Source organism: Lissotriton vulgaris, chromosome 8, assembly GCF_964263255.1.
Source record: "Lissotriton vulgaris chromosome 8, aLisVul1.2, whole genome shotgun sequence".
Lineage (NCBI taxonomy): Eukaryota > Metazoa > Chordata > Amphibia > Caudata > Salamandridae > Lissotriton > Lissotriton vulgaris.
Window position 1 is genome coordinate 147,193,233 of NC_141696.1, and position 22,841 is coordinate 147,216,073.

The 22,841-nt window shown below is 44.1% G+C and overlaps 1 protein-coding gene across 1 annotated transcript in view; it reads right to left on the reverse strand.

The window, feature by feature from the left end:
- The window catches only part of LOC147693642 (P2Y purinoceptor 2-like), a 207,878-nt gene that overhangs the window by 68,039 nt on the left and 116,998 nt on the right, over window positions 1–22,841 (reverse strand). The window contains exon 2 of the mRNA XM_086933850.1: window positions 6,362–6,456. The gene's annotated coding sequence lies outside the window, so the exon portion shown is untranslated. The remainder of the gene's footprint in view (window positions 1–6,361; window positions 6,457–22,841) is intronic.

A 22,841-nucleotide genomic window follows, 5' to 3' on the forward strand; every position in this document is an offset into this window, starting at 1 on the left:
ACATATACATGGAGAGTCAGCACTCTTCCTCTATTGGTCTGTTCAACTGTTACTGACATTTTGCGTCATTCCATAAGAGCATACAACATGGGGCAATGGAACAACCGATTCCAGCCATTGGCCCTCCGGCATTGTAAGTCATAGTATTTTGCCTGATCACATGTGCACATCTGCTTAAAGAATGCACTTCATTGCCAGGGCTGGCCAGATAGTTCTGTCCTTTGTCAATGTTTTTTATTCATTCCATTCTTTATTTTTGTTAGTGTTCCTTGCATGTTTAAACTATGTCTTCAAGTTACAGTAACTCAAAGACAATAGTACCTTTTTGTGTAATATTGGGATTTATATTTCCCTGTGATGTACTTAAAAATAAAAAATAGTTTATCTGCCTGTTCTAAGCACACCTACTTCTTTGGAATCTTATGTATTGTTCTATTAAAATGATAAGACATGGTTAATTTTTTTTAATATCATTCATGTATATGGCCACATTTAGGCAGTTGTATATTTTCTTTCTTTCTTCTTTTTTAAGTTTGTGGAATATGTTTTCAATAAAAAAAATAATACAAACATTTACCTTCTACACCAGTTTGCCTAGGCCATACCAATTGACTTTGCCAATGCTTTTTTTAATTCTTCTTGTGCTAGGAGGTATTTTTATGAGGACATGAAGAAATAAACAGACTCTCATGCAAGTATAAATATTTAACCCTCTATTGTCGTTGTGACATCATGAAATGAAGAGGAATCTTTCTGGGACCCTGGCAATTAAAGAGTTAAGGAAAAATGCACTGGATGCATCTGTTTCTTATGCTAGTTTGCTTTTTGCCAATGTAATTATAGGCTCGAGATGAGACACGCTGTCTTAGTCCTACATATTTGCTGAAGCACAGCTGGCATCATCATGCATTAATGTGATTGTGTATTTACAATCTATGAATCACACCAGTCACCAGGTATTTCAGCCTCAGCTCTGAGGTTTTAGGTTGTGGAAACCTGAACCTTAAATAAGTTGTCACCATTTTTTTGTAAAAATAAGTCTAAGACACACAGACTCTTGGAGAAATATAAACTTTTGTCTAAGAGAATGGTGTTAATGTAGAGAGACTCCGCAAAATGCTGCAAGGACCAACACAATTTGCATACATGGGGCAGTGAGGGACCTTTAAGGAGCCCCCACGGTTCAAGAAAGTGTATCCTTTGGGAAACTGCAAGTTTTTCAATGCCTTTCCATTCACACCGATGGAGAAACTTTCTTCGGATCAAATTTTTGCAGGGCACCTCTCTGGGGTTTTGTTATTGATTTCTTTCCCTCGGAATTACGAATGAAGGTTCCCACAAGAGTGGTATGCCTGCTAACGTAGCTGGAGATGGCACAGGGTCATAGACGAATATCCCACACCTACAGAGCGCTCCGGGAGGGTCTCCCACTTCAGCCACTCCGAGTACAGGTGAAATGGGAGGTCACATTGGGAGGTCCCTTATCAGCTAAAGAATGGGTTCAAATACACGAGGGAGTGAGGACAGTCTGTTCCAACGCACTCTTTACACTCCTGCAATATCATTTTATACATCGAACATATTTCACACCGCAGACCTTGCATTCTATATATCCCACTCGTTCTGACTGCTGTCCATGGTTTAGATCCCAGGCAGTCGACTTTATTGATATGACGCGGATCTGCCCCGCCTAGCCATGTTCTGGCAGGAAGTAGTATGCAATGTGAATGGGGCCTCGGCTGGACAGTATCCCTGGAGATCCATCAAGGGAACCTGGCTGGAATTGTTTCCTTCTCCTGCAAAAAGCAGAAAATGTGTTCTCCTCGGTTTAGTTTTGGTGAAGCGTCTCATAGCGATAGACTGGCTTAGCCCGGCTCCCTCTACACATTTGGCGTGGTGGAGAGATGTCTCTGAATGGGTGACTGCAGAGGAAGTGCGCTTGCGACACATGCATAGAGATTGCCGCCCCCCCCCCGGCACCAGCAGAAAATAAAACGATAATAACACGGGTTTTATTTTAATCCTCTGGACTCGCCCCCAGAATTCTGACGAGTTTTGGGGGTGGGTGCAGGCGATGACACTCCTGGTGGGGGAGTGGTGGGCACTCACTTCACTGAGCATTACATGTTTGGTCGGCTGTCTCAGGCCGGCCAAACCCCTCATGTGCAGTGAAGCTCTCTCCAGCCTCAGTCTGCCTGGGAGCGCAAGTTGGCGGTGCTCTGGCCAATCCTGAAGCTGCTCTCATGCAAGAGCAGCTTCAGAATTGGCCGCAGGGCAGGCTGAGTGCCTGTGCCCAGCCCCGGAGCCAGAAGAAGGACAAGGCGATGCGCAGGAGACAGCAGCGGCAAGGTATGGGGTTTTTTTTTGCACCCCAAACCCTCCCCACCCCCTTCCTGTGGCCCAGCCCACCCCCTCCCACTTTTGCAGGGGACAGTCCGTTTAAGGATTTCAAGCTTGAAGATGACCTGAGATCTTAGACTTCCATTTTGCACGATTTAAGGGAGTCACGGGATCCAACTGCCCCTGGCGACGGGTTTCCTTGAAATACCACATATGCACCCATGTGGTTTTGTTGACTATTAGAGACACCCTGACTGGCGAATGGTTATACAACAAATACATACAACCTTTCTATCATGGTACTGTTTGCTATAAGAACTGGGATTGTGCACGAGAGTGGAGGAGGGTGGGAAAGAGGGGATGTTTCTGGTTAATAGGTTTATTTTGTTGCGTGTAGGATTTTTATATGAATTATTGTCTACCATGCTTCGCCATAACCTCAACTTTGCTTCTTACTGGGTTCATCCTGGGAACCTGCTTGCTTATTTGAAGTAGGTCAGGGCCTGTAGACAGTGTTTCAGGTTTAATTACTTTCACCTTATTTACTCCTGATATGCATATATATGTGCCGTATATATATTGCACTTGAGATTTCTGTTTACCTCCATGATCACAATAACTGAGCTGCAGTTAGTGACACTTCATGTTTAGGTACGACTCCCAGGTTGTATTGATTGTATACCATTGCCCAAACTAAATAAAGTTTATAAAATAAAAAAAATGGTATACCTGCTAAATACTGTTGCCAACTTAACTGTAAGAAACATATACTAAGAGCTTATATCTCTGTGGTATGTGCGGGATTACATCTTATAAACAATTGCGTAAAGAAGAAAATCCATATATTCTATGTCCACAACCATGAGGTAGAATGAAGTACTGGCATGAGGCAACCTAAATTGTGCAACTGTGCTGGTGGTCACGCCTTCCCACCCTGGGTCTCTGTTGATAGAGATGTCTGTTTATATTTTAGACGTTTGTCTCTTTGTTCTATGATTCCCTTAGTCCTGTCTGCTTGAACTTTTTTTTATTCTTTTTTTCTTTGTTTTCACTTACTTTCATTTTTAGGGAAATCATGTTTGCTTGTGCTGGATTGCTAGTCGAGCTTAAAGACCAAGGGGAGCACTAGATTTTCTGAAGAGTGTAGCGTACAAAGAGGAGTTTGCCTTTCTGCTGAGGTTTGTGACCCAATATCTGTCAACGTTGCTAAACAAGGTAGCCAGGGATTGGCACCCAGAGCAGCAGAAGATGCTCTCTGCCAAACCCAAGCTTGCGTCCTGTGCTCACTGTGCAAAAGAACTGAAGCTATGACTGACTGACGAGGCCAAATTAGGTGGAAACCCTTCTGGGGTTTTTTGTCATGCATTAGCAGCACACTATGCACAGCAATGCTCGGATGATCTACTCTGTTAGCTGTGCTACTACTGCCCTACAAATGGAGGTGCAGGTGAAGAAGCCACATAAAGATTTACTTACTTATACCTACTATGCCTCCTGGGATATAGACCATCAACCAGGACTCTCAAGCCATCTCTGCCCTGGGTTTTTCTTTCAATCTAACTCCAGGTGTAACCCATCTCTTTGCAGTCAGTCATGAGGTCACGTTGCCAGGTGTTTCTTGGCCTTCCTCTTTCCTTTTCCCTTGAGGGTTGCAAGTCAGGGCTTGTCTGTTGGTGTTTGACGCAGGCTTGTGGAGGGTGTAACCCATCCAGCTGCAGCTGGATGGGTTACACATGATTTCTTCATCGGCAAGGAGTTGGGAAGTCTACTGCCACAGGTCATTGTTGCCGATGGTGTTTGGCCAACAGATTTGGAGGATGTTCATCAGACATGTGTTGGTGAAGGTCTGGACTTTTTGTGTTGGTAAAATGTAAAATGTAAATTGATACTTGTATAGCGCACTACTCACACACACGGGTCTCAAGGCGGTTGTATGAATACAGCTATGGAACCCATCCTGGCTTTCCCTGTGAGGCGTCCACTCCTGGGCACCCCCAAGGTGGAGGCCAGGCATCCTTGGTGTTGTGGGGGCCGTTGTGGAGATTAAGCAAGCTATTGCCCAGAGTTGCAGAGTGGGACCCATGATTGGAATAGGCACCGAGGCGAGAATTATCAGGTCTGTGGAATTTTGAGACCAAGACCCGCTGAGGTGGGGAATTGAACCCTGGTCCCGGGCTAGACCTCTGATTCAGGGTCTGCCACTCTAATCATTGAGCCACACTTCGTCACTGTCGTTCTTCAAGTTTCTGCTCCATACAGAATGACCACTTTTATGTTGGTGTTAAAAAGCCTGCTCTTGGTTTACAGTGTTAGGTCCTTGGAGATAATGATTATTTTAGCTGAATGAAGGCGGCTCCTGTTTTGCTGATTCTTGTCTTGAAGGTGGCATCTGTGCTTGTCTATGATATCGGCCCAGGTATTTGAAGGCCTCAACCTCTTCCTGTGCATCCCTTGCAAGAGTGATTGGCGCTGTACAGGTCATGTTAGCCTTCAGGGTCATGGTTTTTCCTCTGTGGATGTTAAGGCCAAGGTGTATTGATGCTGTGGCTGTCACATTGTTTGCCTTCTCTTGTATCTGCTGAAGGGTATGGGTGAGTAACTACGCAAACTACCTAGGGAAGACCCTTCTATAGCATCTCGGTAAAGTGTTCAAAAGAGTCATCCTGAACAGTATGAACAAACAAGTTGATGGTAATTTGCGGGACCAGCAACCTGTCTCTGCTATGATAGATCCCGCACAGTTAGGATTGCAACACTGCATGTCATCACTGAGCAGTCGATGGAATGGAACACACCCCTCTATGTCAACTTCATGGACTATTAGAAGGAATTCCGACAGCGTGGACAGAGAGACCCTTTGGAAACTTCTCTGCCTCTATCGTGTGCAGATAAACTCGTAAGAATTATCAGGAATGTATACCTAGGAATGACCTGCAAGATAGCCCATGGAGGACAACTCACAGAAGCCTTCCAAGTGAGGAACAGTGTCCACCGGGGTTGTTTGCTCTTGTCTTTTCTCTTCCTGCTGGCAACAGACTGGATCATGAAGACATCCACAGCAGGAAGAGAATTGGCATCCAGTGGACACCTTGGGCGCAGCTCCGAAACTTGGACTTTGTAGATGACTTGGCCCTACTCTCCCCCACATAAAGAGCTTGTTTGGAAATAAACCAATGGTAATCCCTAAATTATTAACAGGTAATCTTCATTACATCTAATCCTACTATTCTTCAACGCTATACAAAATTATTTGGTGGCAAGCACCTGGCAGAAAAGTAACCTGTTGATAATTTAAATCACACCACAGCCACTCAGAAATTGTTTGTGTGCATGCCCAGGTTTCCTATCACAACCTTGGACTTGAATCTTACAGAGATGCTGTGGACCAGAAAAGTCCTATTATAGTCTGTGACAAGGAAGAGTAGGCGAATGAAGGGTACAGTATGTGATCTAGCCTTTACCTTCATACCCCTCTACATGGGCCTTGTCAAACTGAATAGGTGTAGCGAACTAAAAAAACATAAACACTTGTCCACAATATGCTAGAAAACACCTACACTGAATTCAACTCAAGAAAATACAGACTTCACCTCTCAGTGGCAAGAAGTTCACCACCCACAAATCTGAGATAATGTGACCCTTCAAAGTGTATGCGGTAATGTTACAAAGGAATCATCAAAACAAGATAACTGCACCTCGATAGTCATCACGCATGACATGGAAACACTACCCACATAGGATCAAAGCAAAGACAACATTTTTCCAACCACATGCCCCACACAGTGTAGCATGCTACTTGAGGTAGTAAGAGCTATATAAATGCTGCAATACAATAAAATACCAATATTGAGACTGAAGGTTGCCAGAGCGGCCTCACTTTCATTATCTATGCATGTCACCGCAACAATATTTCAGTTGAAACTTCTTCCCATTTTGTTTTCTTAGGCAATGTCTACAAAAGAGCAAACCTCACTAGGCTGCGCAATTTATTTTGACATTAGATATAAAAAAAAAATATTACCTGAGATCCAGGTCACGTAATCAACCCTGTTAACATCAGTCCATTTTTGTGTTTCAAATATCATTTGTTGTGCTTTGTCCCAGGGAAGGAATTTCCTATGTGCAAGGAGGAAAGACAAAGAGATCAAACCAAGACTCATAAGGCTGCACATTATTACACCGAATTCTATATGATAGGGTGCTAAACACAATTACACTAAGAGCTAGGTGGTAGGAAGCTGCACAGTATTACACAAGGAGCTGTATGACAGGGAGCTGCACAATATCACACAGAGAGCTATTTGATAGGGAGCTGCACAATATTACACACAAAGATATACGATAAAAAATGTATTCTAGGAGCAATATGGTAAGGATATAACAAATATGTTGAGGAGAGCCATACAGTATGGAGCTTTATAGTATCACACCAAAAACTATGCAATTGGGAGCGATATAATATGTAAGCGATACCATGCTTACGTCTATATGATACGGAGGTAACCAATAGCAAACATGGTTCACATGGTAAAATGTCCTAGGCCTTACCTATGTGCACCAATTATTCCTGTGCTGGTCTCCTTTTACAGGATTAATTTTCAATTGGTCTCGTAAGCAAGTGTTTTGGTTTGAAATAATTTGTGCACAGTAGTTGCAAAATGTTAGTTTCAGCCTCCTTCCTACAATCACACATCACGGATCCAGTTTCAGGAATATTCTGCTAAAAACATACCCGTTGGTTGTATTGTATACATTCCCCACAGGGAGAAGAATGAAGGAGATTTCTGCATGACATATTCATGGTGTAAGAGAGGCACTAATAGGTTTGTACCATGACAGGTGACGTTATAAGAAAAAGAGAGACACCAGGCAGGGGCAAGATGTCTATCTACAGTGCATGCTGACTTATCCGCGCTTGCTGACTTGAGCACCAGTAGCTGGTTGCTGTGTGCACCGAAACTACCCGGATCCGCTCCCTATCAACTAACTTGAAGCCTCCCTCTGGCAGTCTGGGCTGCTTGATTGATTCCACGGAACCCAGCCCGGATCCGCTCCCTGTAAATTCTCATACAATCGGCCCTCTGGTTTCCATGATTGAATACAATATCCAGCCCATAATCATTGCAGGATCTTTGGACCGCGCGCCTCCATATCCTACCGGCTCACACGTCCTTTCGTCCTGACGATGGTCTCTAAATAAGGAGATCAAAGCGCCGTCGACTTTGACAAACAAAACTCCTTTAACATAACACAATACTTTTTGAGTTTTGTACAATGTTGTCAATGCAATGTAAATTTTAAGTCACCAGCACCTATCACTTCACGCACTTTCACTGTATATGTGTTAGCACCAGGACTAGCTACTAAATAGTGGATGATACTCCGTTTATGATGTTAATAAATGTGATGTCATTCATACAACCTTGTGTCCCTTCATACATTGTCTCTCTGGTCCTACCGGGACTCCCTCTTCATTACTAAAACCTAGACATAAGCTATACTTTAAATAATAATAGCCCTGGCTACCTGAGGACCTTGGTGGCCTCTCTCAGACCCTTGTTCTTTCCACTTCATTTATGACCACTGGTCTAAGTACTGGAGTACATTTGTTCTCTACACATATCTACAGTGAGTAAGCAAGTAAAGTATCCATGTGGAGCCAGTGAAGGGCATGTACAACGAGCAGGAAGGATGGATGGATAAAGATAGGAGAACAGAATGTTTTCAGACAGGGACGATAAGAACAGCCCGCTCACCTTCCCTCATAAATGTAAACAAAGAAAAGCGAGCATGCTACCATACTTTTTTTGTCTTTCTGCTTGAGATGTCCTTCACACATCTGTGTGAACAAACACTTTCAGGTGTTCTTAAAAGACCCCGAACTCACAAACTAGTTGGTAGTATGCTTCGTCATTGGGGACCCACCCGAGATAACCACCGTATCAAGGGTGTGCTAGAAAAACACTTGATTACAACAATGCAGGTTTTTTGGTGATTCTCAAGTGAAGAAAGGGAAAATTAAAATTGCCTCCAGGTTACCAGCCAGTGAGGTGTGTTTAATAGCAGTAACCTTGGACAAAGATCAAAAGGCTGGGGAGTCGTGTAACGAGGTAGCATAAAGGTGTCTTGTTTGTTATTGCAATTAACCAGACAAATCACTCCACCAACTAAGAATGGCCATGATAACTAGTTACGTGACCCCTTCCACGCCAGCCTTTTAATCTTTGTCCAAGGTTACTAATGCTCTGGGATTCCCCTGAGTATTTCCACTTTTTGCAACTTTGAACCTACAATCCACCTGGCAGGTCTCCTGTACACTGTCTATCTACTCCTTCGTCACTCAGGTATTGCTCTAAACTGAGTAGTTCTCCCGTTGTCACTGTGTAAGTGCCTCATACTGCAAAACCACAGTTTTCAATCTTTTTTCTTGATCTACCTCTCACCCTGATGAATATATGATGTTACAACACAAACAATTACAATGCATGCCTTTACAATGCGGTTTATACATTGCAACTACCATTACAACACATGATTTTACAACGCATGCCATTACAAAGCATTTTTAGAAACGACCCTTACAACACATACCATTACAACGTATACAATTAGAATGCATACCATTACAAGGTATAATACTTTTGGGGGCAACAGTTGGGTAAGTTCTTGATATTGTAGGGGTAAAATTACTATCCCCATATACCCAAAAACCCATTCCCACCTTAAAACCCCAAAATCCCCATTTCTTACCTTATAATGTGTTGTAATGTCATGCGTTGTAATGATATGCGTTGTAATGGCATGCGTTGTAGTGACATGCGTTGTAATGGCATGCGATGTAAAGGCAGTTGCGTTGTAACAGCTGCATTGTAAAGGTAGTGAGTAGTAATGACTCCGTTGTAAAGGTTGTTTCTCACCCTGACACTGCATCGGTGTATTGCTCAACAGCCTACTTACTCTGCATCCCTCCTCCTGTCACAAAGTACTGCAACTAAACAACACAGAGCTTCTTCCTGCTCATTGGATATGTCGATCATTATCATGTGTCTAGTAGGTCTAGTAGTTCTTCTTCATTGTGTATCTGTTCCCATCATTTCTCAAGTTTCAAACTAACCCACATTGTTCTTTCCTCTTATTCTTGTGTATCTCTACTCCTGGTATCACATGACACCATATTATTCTTGTCCTTCTTCATTGTGCATCTCTGCTACTGCCATTGCTTGAATATCACACACACTTGGCCCCTCTACATTATGTATTTGATTCTAGTATCACTCAAGTATCACACTGAACCACATCCGTTTATCATCTCTTTCTTGGGAGCCTCTTTTTCTGGCCACCATTGCTTGATAAACTAAACCACTTCATTCTGTCCTTTATACACTGCCTACCTCTGATACTGTCATCTATAGATAATTGCAGTCTACCACGCCATTCTAGCATGTATTAATTGCCTACCTCCGATATCATCACATATCAACTATTGCACTAAAGCATCCCACTCTATCTAGCATCCATTACCTATCTCTGATACTGTTATCTATTAAGTATTGCACTAAAGTGTGTTTTTCTATCCCATGTCCATTGCCTTCCTCTGATGCGGTCATCTATTGAGTATTGCACTAAACCATGTCATTGTATATCATGTTCATTGCCCATGGACATCCTTTAGGGGTCGCAGCTGCGACCCCTGGCTTGTCCCTTGTGACCTCTGGCACTGCCATTGCGACCCCTGGCCTCAGAGGTGGCAACATCAGTGTCAGGGGCAAAAGAGTAGCTCGTCCTTATAGACGTCGATTGTGTCAACAGTTTCCTTGCTTCCTGTTGTTTTACTATTGCACTTCTCCCATCCAGCTGTGCAAGACAGCTGGGTTTGAGAAATGTGAGTGTGCATGTCGGCTTACCTGACCTAAGATGGCAAGCTAAACCGACATGCACACTTACAGTGAAGATACCACTCCTCCTCCCTGGTTGCTGCTGACACAGAGGATGGCCCGCCCCTCCCTAGACTTGGTGGACTCATCTGACTTAGTGAAAAATAAAATGATGATAAATTACTTTTATTGACATTTTATTTTTCATTTGCTGCCTTTCAGCAGAGGGGCAACTCTCCTCCGCCATAACGGAGGAGCCGCCCTTGTTTCCAATTCAGTATGGTGGTTCACAACTCATATGTTTGACCTCCTCATTGTGTTTCTATGCAGTATTTAGACAGAATATTGAAAACAGAAATATGGTGGACCTAGATGTCGTGTTAAGAATATCAACAACATAAACATTATGGGGCCAATTCACAGTTAGGATTTTGTATTAAGTTAGGATTTTGTTCTTAAATAAGATTTTGGTCTTAAGTTAGGATTTTGTCTTAAGACCAAAACTTAAGTTGGTTTTAAGACAAAATCCTAACTTAAGACAAAATCCTGACTAACTCTACTACTACCTAATGCCTTCTGTGAATACCAAAAGTAGTAAGTTTAGGATTTTGTCTCAGATTACTTCTGTGAATCGGCCCCTATAAAAGTAAGTTTCTATAGGTAAGAAAAGTTTTACCATCTGTAACTCCACATATATGTACCTTGACAATATAAATATATCTTCAAGTTACGTAGATGAGGAGTTATTAGTAAATCTATACTTACCTATTGGCGCTTACTTTCTCAATATTTTGTTTCTCGATATTTTTGATAGGATATTGTGACCACACGATATTTCTGTTTCTGTTATTCTGCCAGTGGTCCTTCTCTGCTGCTTTCAGCTCTCAAGTATCACGCTAAGCCTCAAATTTGTATTCCTTCTTCATTGCGTACATCTGTTCATTTAAGTTCTCAGATATCACACAAAACCACATTGTTTATTCCTCCACCTCATTTTTGTATCCACTTCTGTAATCTCATGAGTAACCCATTAACCCTGTCATTTGCCCTTGTCATCATATGTGTTCCTGTCATTGCTAAGTATGACACTAATCCACATTGTTGTTTAACCTCTTCATTCTGTATCTGCTCCTGTCATCTCTAAGGATGACGCTTAACCACAACATTCTTTTTCTTCGTTAAAGTGTATCAGTGCTACCATCAGCCCTTAAGTAGCGCACAACGCCAGAGCCTTCTCGCTTGTGAGTATCTAGGGTCTTTGTTTATTCCAGAGCGGAATGGAGCTGGCCTCGCCACTTTATTCCCACAGCAATATATTTGGCATATCACTTTCAATGTCTTTAACTTTTTTTTTTAAAGTGATCATCAACTCTAAGAGCTTAGCCTTTGCTGGCGCTTCAGGGACATAGGATGGGCCTGTCCATAATTTTACAATCAGTATCTGGATGCTACAGCCTTATTCACACTGAGGTTGGTTGTTACCAAAGAGTGACAACACTTTTTTGGAGACATTAGACACTTGCAACTTTTTGAGATTAGTCTTCAAGATACCGCAGAGGGGCGCATTTACGATGATACTTAGCCGACCGTATAATCTGGTTCTGTTGGCCCTCCATTGTCACTGCAGCTAAATATCTGTCTCAATCACCTTAAAACTGTAACTTTTTAACAGGTATCTTTAACGGGACGTGGCAAAGGGGAATTGTTGTGGCTTTTGTGTAGTGAAAGGTTTTACCAGAAGTGTGGCTCACTGGTTAGAGGAGGCAGACCTGGAAGCAGAGGTCAGCCCGGGACCAGGGTTCAATTCACGGCTCGGCGGGGTCTTGAGTCCTACAATGTCCATGGGCTCGACAATTCTCGCTCCGGTGCCTACTCGATTCACGGGTTCACACTCTTAGACTCTGGGCAATAGCTTGCTTAATCTCCACAACTGCCCCTCGCGGCGGGATGCCTCTCTTTCACCTTGCGGATACCCTGCCAAGGTTAACTCACAGGGGAATACCAGGACGGGTTCCCTAAGAAAGCGCTTAGAAACCGCTCGGTGATTTGTGCTATATAAATTCCTGTACATTCACTAACATATCACATGGGTAGGAGCAGTCCAAGATTCCCTAACACTAACAAGCCGCAGCAGTAAACGGTTCTTCCATATGTAGAAAAGTAAAAGCACAGGCAGCAGCTGTGAATGCTGCCTCAGAAACAAAGAACAGACACAGGGTGTGAAACAGCATTGCAAGCCTTCCTATTCTGATTGACCTTTCCCAATCATTTTCCTCTCCTTCCGAACTTACGGTTACGCTTAGAGAACGCGCCAAGATGCCCCCGGGTGAGTCGAGCGCTATACAAGAACCCCCTAACATAACATAACATAACAAGCCTCCCTTACACCCAAAGATCCAGTTTTTCAGAAGCAGAACAGCGTGTATGCTTCCTCACACGTGCAGACACACACAAAAACTCATAATAATTACAGCATGTTCAGCAGCAGTACAATTTTCAATCATTGTGTGTGTGTGTTTGGGTACAGCTTTTGTATGTGTGGGGTGCTAACAAACTGCAGCATGAAAAAAGTACAATATCAAGCTTGTTTCTTTGTCAATGTGCTTGCCATGTTGGAATTTTTAATATGACCTAATGGTCCATTGTCCATAATTTGCCTATTTCTTTTTCCTTCACATACCTCAATTGAAATTAAAAAGCTTGTGCACAGTAATCCACTTAATATCATCAAAGTTAATGAGCCATCGAATAAGTAATGGTCTGGATATTTTTTAATGTTATCAAAACTAAGAGGGTTTCTCGAAATGTCTTTTTACAGCTTAATTAGAGGTCAGTCTTCTGCCTGACTCAAACATGGCTGCCCTTCAGGGGCCATCAGCTCCTCTGTATGTATGGTTATTTTACCAATAGCTCAACCTCAGCAAGGGCAACAAGAGAATAAAAGATGCACATTGTGCAGCTCTTCAATAGAATGCATGATAGACTCTTCTAACCTCAAGTCATTCACCAGAATATCCACCATGCCACCTCCTGTAAAGACATAATTTGATTATCGATATGTACACCTGACCTTGCTACGGCCAAAAGCAACGTGGTGCATTAAGTATTCTTGGTGATGGCTCCAGCTACTTCCTAAAGCAGTGTCCATCGCTACATACACTCCAATGCATTCCGCTCATGGTGAGCTCAAATACTTTTATTTGTTAACCACCAATGAGTGAATCAAATTTAAAATACCCCATCGTAGTCCACGGGCATGAAAGGATTCACCTCAACCCCACCAAAATAAAAACTAGTGCTTATCCGCGGCCAGAGACGCCTTCTCAGCCCCACGGTATGGAGCTGCCTGCTATTGGTTCTCTTCAAATTACCCTAAATTCCCACCAGTTAAAAACAATGGAGTCTGTTGTGCACATTAGTTTAACTAGAAAAGAGCAGCAAAGGCAACAAAGTTCAACCTGGTCCCATAGAAAAAAGCATTTATTTCCATTGTTGAGGTATTATCGTAATCCACCTTTGTCAATAGACCGCAAACATCTACTCAATGATATACATAAGCTCTTATACCATGGGATCTTGCTGGCAGCATGCCCGCTATTGAGACGCTTTCATCCCTTAACCGAGTCTAGTGATAACTATAGACCACATTCGCACCAATCCCATATCAGCGACTGGAAGAGTCAATTACTTTGATTGAGGCATGGAACTTTGCCAAGAGGAAAGGAACACTGGTTTCTTTTTGGGGTTTTGGCCAGACATGTTAATCTCAGGATTACGTGTAGAACATTGTTAAAGGAAGAATGTGTTCTGCTCAATGCACTGTGACCAATTTTTAGGTGGAAACAGGCACGCTTGGTACCATGAACAAAACCCTAGTTATTTCCATTTGGCCTCTGGAGGTGAGGAAAATAAAAGATATGCCAGCCCTATCTAAAATGTGCACTGAACAAATCAATTTATTAATCAGACTCATAACATTGCCAATAAAAGAAATAAATGTCTGTTGGAAATCCCTTGCGACAGTTCCCTCTTGCAGACTGTGTCATCAACATGAGGAATCTTTGGCCCATTTTTTCTGAATTTGTCCAAATCTGAGGTACGCACGCTGTACTTTATTAAAACCACTATTTTTAAAGTACGGCATCCGCATTGTATAGAAGCAATGGAATTCCTTATTAACCTTGAAACCCCAATGGAACTGGCAAGAGTAGGAAAAGTTGCATGACAACTCCAAAGGCTACTAAGTGAAAGACAAGCATGGGGCCAAGACATTTCAGAAAAAAATCTATAGGTTGTTTTAAGGTGGAATAAGTACCCGCAGTTTTAATGGCTTGTTTTGTTAAATAATTTAATTGTATTAACATGAAACTAATTAAATTAAATGATGTATCGATGTTTTAGTAATATTAAGCAAGGTATTGAAAGGATAAACTGTGTTTTTTGTAACAATTTTTATTGATTGAAACAAATAAATGTATCACTTACTTACTTGCATTAGAAATCTTAGATTTCTATGCATATCCCCAACACTAAATCAGAAGATTTTCTGACAGCGGAAATCCATCAGTTTTCTGAACTTTTTGTTATTTTTTTCGAAAAAGATTGAAAGCATTTTTTTCATGTAGGGAAACCCCTCAGTAAATGCACTTGTGAAATATAAGGATGTTTGAATATCCCTCACACTCAATTTAAGCATTTAAGTCACCTTTGCAGGCACTCACTTTGAGGATGCAAATTAGAAGTGAACTTAGTAAAGAAGGCCCATGAGCAGCCAGAAAACCACAGGTTTGTGGGGGTCTACCAGTGTTTAATTTGAGCCGGTAGTTTCTGGTGCTCCACACCGACCCTTAATTGTCAACACCGGCACTTATTACAATCCACCACATGATGGCGATGTTTGTGTAATTTAAGGACAGCAGAACAGCAGTTGATTATTATTTCAATATACATTTTAAACAACTAATATCTGCTGCCAAGCCTTTCTTATCGCTTTGGGGGCCTTGAACAGTCTGAATTGTCAAAGTTGTAGCAGAGTGATGGTTAGTAGTTGTATAGGTACTGTTTTTGGCACTGCTAATAGTGGCAATGGGTCGTGCAAGCTGCGGTGGACTTTAGGGAAGTGGCTGGCACTTATTGTTTTGCAAATTAAGCTTAAGCGGTCTACCACATTCCAAGTGCCCATTCTCCTGCCCTTGGGATGTCCTACACTCCCCCACCACATCACCACCACAACCACCTCAAAGTTATTACTGTAAAATATATGGCATGCTGGCAGAATTTCCGCTACTGTTGTACACAGCACAGGGTTCTTTGGTCGATGCTGTGTTTGCTGTGTTAAAACACTGAAAATATTTTCTCAGAGAGGAAGATTGATGATCATTGGCTATTCTAAAAAATGTACTGACACATGCTTGATTGACATAGGTGCTTATGTTTATGCAATCGTTTTAGTTGATGCACACTAGCCACTGATTTAGTACCTATCCATTTATGTAAGCATTTGCAACATCCTCTTACACTTCTTTCTTTGTTAAGGTTTGCATCTTGGAGTGCAATGGTATTGTTGAGGTTGCTTTTTGTATTTGCTCTTAAAATAGTCTGGGCAGATTTGCAAGCCCCTTACCTGACTTTTGCGCTGCCATTGCATCACTTTTGTGACTCAGCTGAGGCATAAATGTTGCAGCCCATATACAACTTGACACATCTATGGAGATGCGTCAAGTTGTAAATCCCTGTGTTACATTATACCTGCGTCAAGTATAATTTATGCAGGGTGGGCGTTCCCACGCAAAAAGCCATGTAGAACTGACACATTGAAATCTAAAAGATTTTATTGCGTCACTCTATGCCTTCACTGCGTCAAAATCCCTTCGCCTGCTCAGACCAGGAGTAAGGAATGACGTAGGGCTTTTTGAATGGGACTCACCCATCTATTGTGGCGCATTGCTGGAGATGCGTCACTTTCATGAGCAACTCCAGCAATTCGTCACTTTTGCGCCAACAGATGCATCAGAATTTCTGACACATCTGCTGTCAATCCTTGTGCCATGGGGCACTGTATTGTAAATACAGATCATCCTTAGTGACGCAAGCACATTCCAGATGCATCAGCTCCTTGTAAATCTGCCCCTCTGTGTTTAAGGCATTTCAAATTGATTGCATATATTTTTTTTATATTTTTCAAACAGTAGTTACAAGTGGTTCTGCTGTTTTCATTCTCCTCTCTTACACATGAACCTTTCCTGTCGACCCTCACCTCCATTTAAAGCGCTGCATTGTACTTTGCTGCACGTGCTTGGTGTGTACCTGTGTTTCCAAAGTGCAGAACCTTCGCTGATCAGGGGCAAAATTTGTAATATCTCTGTAAGTCCTGAAGCCCTCCTGTTTTTCAGTTTCTTTGCCTGCTTCTTGCTAGTCTCTGTGCTTCAGGGACAAAGGGCACCACACTGTACACCATGCCCCCCTTGCCCTTGTTCATCTTTTTGGGCGTGCTCGTTGTTTTACCCCTCAGTGAACAATGTGTGAGACCACTGTAGATGCTCCATGTTTCCTGCCACACACCAGCAGAGGATGAAGCCATGTTGTCCAAGTGCTACAGCAAATCGGTACCTCACCCATAGTCTAGTGTAATGCCTGTCCTTCAAACATGCTACTCAAAGAATGAACGCTGGGGGCAGCTGATTAGAGTGCAAACCTTTTTTCCTGTATCCCTGGATGAGATAAGTATCAAGGCCTTCCTTACTCCTCCTGCCAAGGTGTGTGTTTTTATTACTGTTGTGGCATTAGTATTGGTTGTGGATGTGGGTCTAGTGGTAGTTGTGGTGGTGGTTGTGGTTGTTCTAATGGTTGTTGTGTTGGTTGGCTTTTGTATTGTAGTGGTTCTGATAGTGGTGGTGGGTGGTGGTTAGAGGATGGTGCTGCTGATGAGTGGGGGTTGTGGTTGTTGTAGTAACTATTGTTTTGGTGGTGGTTGGGTTTGGTATTTGGGGTTGGTCTGGTGCTGGGTATTTGGTATTGGGTTTCGTATTGTAGTGGTGCTGATAGTGGTGCTGGGTGGTGGCTAGAGGATGGTGCTGCCGGTGGGTGGTAGGCTGTGGTGGTGGTGTTTGTGTCTGAGAATATGAGTGTTGTATGATGGAGGAATGCAAAAATAACAATTGATGGGGAGAATGCAGAACAATGTCATACATTCACACCAGTAGAGAGATCTGGGCCTAAATCCATCATTTGTTTTGCTCACCATGCCTTTCCAATTTGGACCCAGCCATATACAAATCAGTCTTGACCCTGCGCCCAATGGGAACAGTCCAGCCCGAACTGCCCGGCCAGGTCCTCCCTGGACCAGAAACAAGCATCTTGGGACCGGTTTCGAGCTGCCAGCCCTCATCAGCCAGGATAGCTTGACTCCAGTGGCATAGAGAGCAATGACCCATGTTTGGGCATGCCAGTCCCACTTGGGCTGACAAATGCAAAAAGAACAATTGATGGACAGAATACAGAACAATGTCATACATTCACCTCAGTACAGAGATCTGGGCCTAAATCACGTGAGCTAGCTCGGTATAGTGGCTTTCTTTGGACTGTCTTACACCTTTGCTGTGGATCTATCAACCTATTTGCCACTGTCCCTGGTCATCAGCTCCAGAGGCTCTGTAGAAGGCAGGTGGACTGAAATATTAGACACTGACCCCCCCTATGAGTCAGTTTCTCCTTGCCCCAGTGCCATCCCTCCCATCCCGCCTTTTTTCATCAATAAAATAGGCATGTTATTCATTGGCAAAGCCTAGGCGTCATTGGCCCTAATGTAGGTAGGGAAACAGGCCCCCGTCAGTATTAAAATGAAGATATAATTGGGGTGCAGTGAGCCAATCACACCCCTGGGCCTCGGTGTCACTGCACTTACTGCACTAATGATAGCAGCACACCTGCTCACAGTGCCTCATGTTGCCCGCGCTGCCTGTCTTTCATTATCTTCATACGCTCCTAACATCCCTACTCCCTTTCATGCTCTCCTCCCTATCCCCTACCTATGTCTCTCACCCCCCGTTCTTTTCTCATTCTTCCTTATCTTCTTTCTTCCTTCTCTCTTTGCCTACTTGTTTCTTCTCTTGGCCCTTTTACTCGTTCTTTCTCTCTGATCCTTACCTCCTTCCCCCATTCTGTCACGTTTTCCTCTCCTTCCCATTTCCCTTATTTGTAACTCCCTCCATTGCCCGCGACCTCCCACTCGCCTCAAAGTGTAAACACAAAACCAGGCACCAGGCTGGCTCTCTCTTTCAAAACACTGACAAAGAAGCTTCTAAAATAAATGCAGCTGGTGCAGGACAGCTGTTGGCTCTGGCACCCCTGCACCAACTGCACTGCTGGTAGCTATTCACCCCTGAAGCTAGTTGGAGTATAGCTTTCATTGGTGCAGCTGGTGCAGTTGCAGTGGTTTCATTTTACAAATCAAAAGGTAGATAGGGGGTATTTTCTTCCTTTCCTTGGTGCCTACACCACCCTGGCTGTGCCACCACAGTACATGGAGTTAAGAGGTCTGCAGCATTATTGTGAGCCTCTAATAATTTCACCAGAGACCTTGGAGGAAGCTGCGGGGAACCTGAAATTACTATTTTCCTCAGTAAATCCTGTAACTACTTATTACTTAGGATCTTTCAGGGATCAACCAAGAATCCCTATTAATTCCAGGCATACCAGAGTTAATGAGACCTGATAGTGTTAGTTCCAGGGTGCAGAATTAACTCATAATATTCAACACGAAGAAGGGAAAAGGGCCGTTCCTGTTAAGACTCTACTACCCCTGGCCCCCAAATTAATACAAATGTTCACACAAAAAGGGGTGTGTAGAGTACACGATGGACACAATTAAGACAAATATCTCAATGTGGAAAAACTGCCCTCACTCACATACCGAAGTATTATTTATTTAATTTATTTATTTATTTAATTTGTATAGCGCGTTATAACCACCGGGGTCTCTAAGCGCTGTTTGTCCAGAATTACGTAGTGGGGGTTTGGCATTTACTTGATCTTAACAGTACGCCTAGAGGCTGCTCCATGCTTGCTTGAACAATACAGTTTTTAACTTTTTTCTAAAGGATAACAGATTGCATTCCTTCCTTAGTTCTGGGGCCAGTTTGTTCCACAAAGCTGGGAGTGTGTTGGAGAAAGCGCGTCCCCCCACCGTGGCCAGTTTGAAGCGGGATTGGGACAAGAGGGTAGCGTCCGACGAGCGCAAAGTCCTGCTAGGTGTATATGGGGATAGGCGGGATTTCAAGTATCTTGGTGCATTACCATACAGCGCCTTATGTACGATACACAATCCTTTAAATACAACCCTCTGCCGAATCGGGAGCCAATGTAGCTCCTGTATCAGAGGGGAAGAGTGGGCGGTCCTGGGTTTCTTATAAGTCAGCCTGGCTGCGTCATTCATAACCCCCTGCAGCTTATCCAGCAGCCGCTGGGGTAGACCTATATACAGGGAGTTCCCGTAGTCCAGCCTAGCCAGGATTGTGGCTGAGACCACGTGTCTCAAGGTGGAAAATGAGAGTAGTGCAGAGATCTTCCTCAATTGTCGCATCAGGCCTATACAGGTACCCACTACCGTGGTGACTTGTTTTTTCATGGAGAGTTTATCATCCACGTACAGGCCCAGACTTTTGACTGCAGTCGCCGGTTCCGGTGGCACACCCAACTCCACAGGCCAGAATTTCTCGCTCCAGGGGTTGCCCGTGATGGAAATGGGCAACACTTTCGTCTTGTCCGGGTTGATTTTTAAGGAGTTCTCGGACATCCAATTAACCGTGCCTTTGAGTATGTCCTGCAACCTGGTAGACGCTCCCGGGCCATCATCCAGCCGGATGATTATCTGGGTGTCATCGGCGTAGTTGTATACTAGGCAGTCCATCCTATTCAGGAGTGAAATTAATGGCTGCAAGTAAATATTAAAGAGTAGGGGTGACAGGGCAGAGCCCTGTGGAACCCCACAAGTGATGGGAGCAGAGGTGGAAAGTAAGTCCCCCAACTGTACTCTTTGTATCCTGCCCTGCAGGAATGATGTAAGCCATGCATGTGCTGTACCCCTGATACCAAAAGACCTCAACCGCGACAATAGTTGTTCATGACACACAATATCAAAGGCCGCGGAGAGATCCAGTAGTACCAGGGCGCTCAGTGTTTTTATATCAGCACGACTCCTCAATTCATCCAGGATTGATAGCATGACTAATTCCGTGCTATGGTTGGCGCGGAACCCTGCCTGATTGGACTCCAGCAGGTTATTGCTCTCTAGATGTCCTGAGAGCAATGCCAGCACATGCTGCTCAATCACCTTAGCCAGAAAAGGCAACTGGGAGATTGGTCGGAAGTTCTTCAAACACTTTGTGTCCGATCCAGGTTTTTTTAGTAGAGGAATCAGGCGAGCCTCTTTGAAAGCTAGAGGGACCTGTCCTGTGTGAAGGGAAGTGTTCAACAGATGCAAGACTTCTTCCTCAATACCTGGCAATGCTAACTTGAACACATCAGGAGGGCTTGGATCCACCAGGGAGCCGGATTTAACTCGGTCCGTAATCGTAAATAGTTCCTGTTTTGCAATTGGGGAAAACTCAACTAACGGTATGATATCCGGCGGGGCAGAGTGGTCAGGTAGGCGAGGACATTCGAGAGCTGTAGTTGCAGCAATTTCTCCCAGAATATCGGAGATCTTGTTCACAAAGAAGTCCTGGAACCTCTGGCAGTCCTCCTGGGTGCACACAGTGCTTTGCTCTTTGTTAATCCTGAGCTCAGCCAGGACCTGAAAGATTTCTTTCTGTGGATTTCTAGCTGCAACTATTCTTTCCTCAAAGAACGCAGCCTTCCTAGTTTGGATGGATAGTTTGTAAGTCGCTAAAGATGAAATATATTCTTTCTTGGCAGTGGCGTCATACTCTTTCCGCCATGCTCGTTCTTTCCTCCTCACCCCACGTTTCATATCCCGTAAGGAGTCATTATACCAAGGGGCCCCGGCTCCTCTCTCCACCTTCTTCACCCTACGAAGGGGTGCCACCAAATCAATGGCTCTCCCCAGTTTATGCTGAAGGTGTCCACAAAGGGCATCAATATTAGCGTCCTGCTCCTTTACTGAAGGAGACTCTTCCAGGAGATGCACCATTTTCTCCCCATCGAAGTTTCTCCACTTCCGGGCCATTTTCCAACCTTCCCCAGGCTTGGACAGGTGGCCGTTCAGTAGAATTCTGCCCCTTATTAAAAAGTGGTCAGACCAGGCACATGGCAAGATCTCTGTAGAGTCCTGAACTGGCATAGTGGTCCAAACTAAATCAAGCACATGTCCCTTCTCGTGTGTCGGTCCCTTCACCTGTTGAGTGAAATCCAAGGAGGAAATTGCCTCCTCAATCTGTAGTGGTTGCCCCTCTTTAGGGGATTTTTCCCAATGGTAGTTAAAGTCCCCAACAACAATCATTTTGTCATATCTCGAACGCAGATCCTGAACCAATCTAGTGAAGAGAACCGGGAATTCTGGCGAAGCCCAAGGCGGTCGGTATACCACCAGAAACACCACACATACCGCCCCCTCCTGAGCTTTACCCCCATAACCTCTGCGCCCCCCAGGGTTTCGGATAGAAACCTTTCGGCGCGGAGACGGGCCTGATAGAGAAGAGCTACTCCCCCTCCTTTCTTAGCTCCCTCCCTATTGAAATGGAGTGCCAGATAGTTATCTGGTAGGGCCGCCACTAAATCCGGCGCCGAACAATCCTCCAGCCATGTTTCGGTAAGCGCAAGGGCATCTAGCTCCCCGTCTTCCAGTAGTGAGAAGACCTCCAACTTATGGCCCTGCAGAGAGCGCGTATTCAGCAGGCCATAGATTCAGAGACTCTGTCCCTCACCACCCCTTGTTGTAAATAGTTTAAAGCGTGAGCATTGGAGTTGCGCTGCCGCGCTCTTGTGCTCGTTGATGTAATCAGAAGGCCCTCCCGAGCCAGCAGATGTATGCAATCCTGATCGAGGTGGGCCTTACCTATATTAAGCTCCAATAGTTCACATCTGGAGTAGGGCAAAATTGGGCCAGGGGTTCTGGCCCCGGGTCCCGGATGGTCACTGATGGGCAAAGATGGGCTCGCCTCCGGCGCGCCTATGGCGCGCCCGCTGCGCGTCACCGCTGCGCGTCATCAGGGGGGCGTTTAAATAGCACCCAATCGTGCTATGTCTGCAGCAACAGCTATAACGCCAACAAAGATGGCGTCCCTTGCCGGCACTTCCCCTCCCAAGATGGCGCCTAACCCCCAGTCCAGCTAACGGGCCGCCGAACAGCGGTGCAGATGACAAATTTTAGTGCAGGTATGTCCTAACAAGCCCACTAATCACAACAGAATCAAAAATGAACTTTCCCTTTAAAACGCGCAGATAAAAGCGCACAAGACCGCGCTTCAAGCGCCGAGCATGTGTCACAGTTAAAAATAGAGTTACAAGTCCACAAATTGAATTAGGTATACACAAATTAAGTGGCAGTTGTTAGAATTCGTAAATCAGCAAGCGCAGCAGCAAAGTGTCAAAAGAATGCCTCGCCTACACTGACGCTTACCTGAACAGAGCGAGCGCCTGCTCTGATCGGCTTAAAGCATGTATGTGACA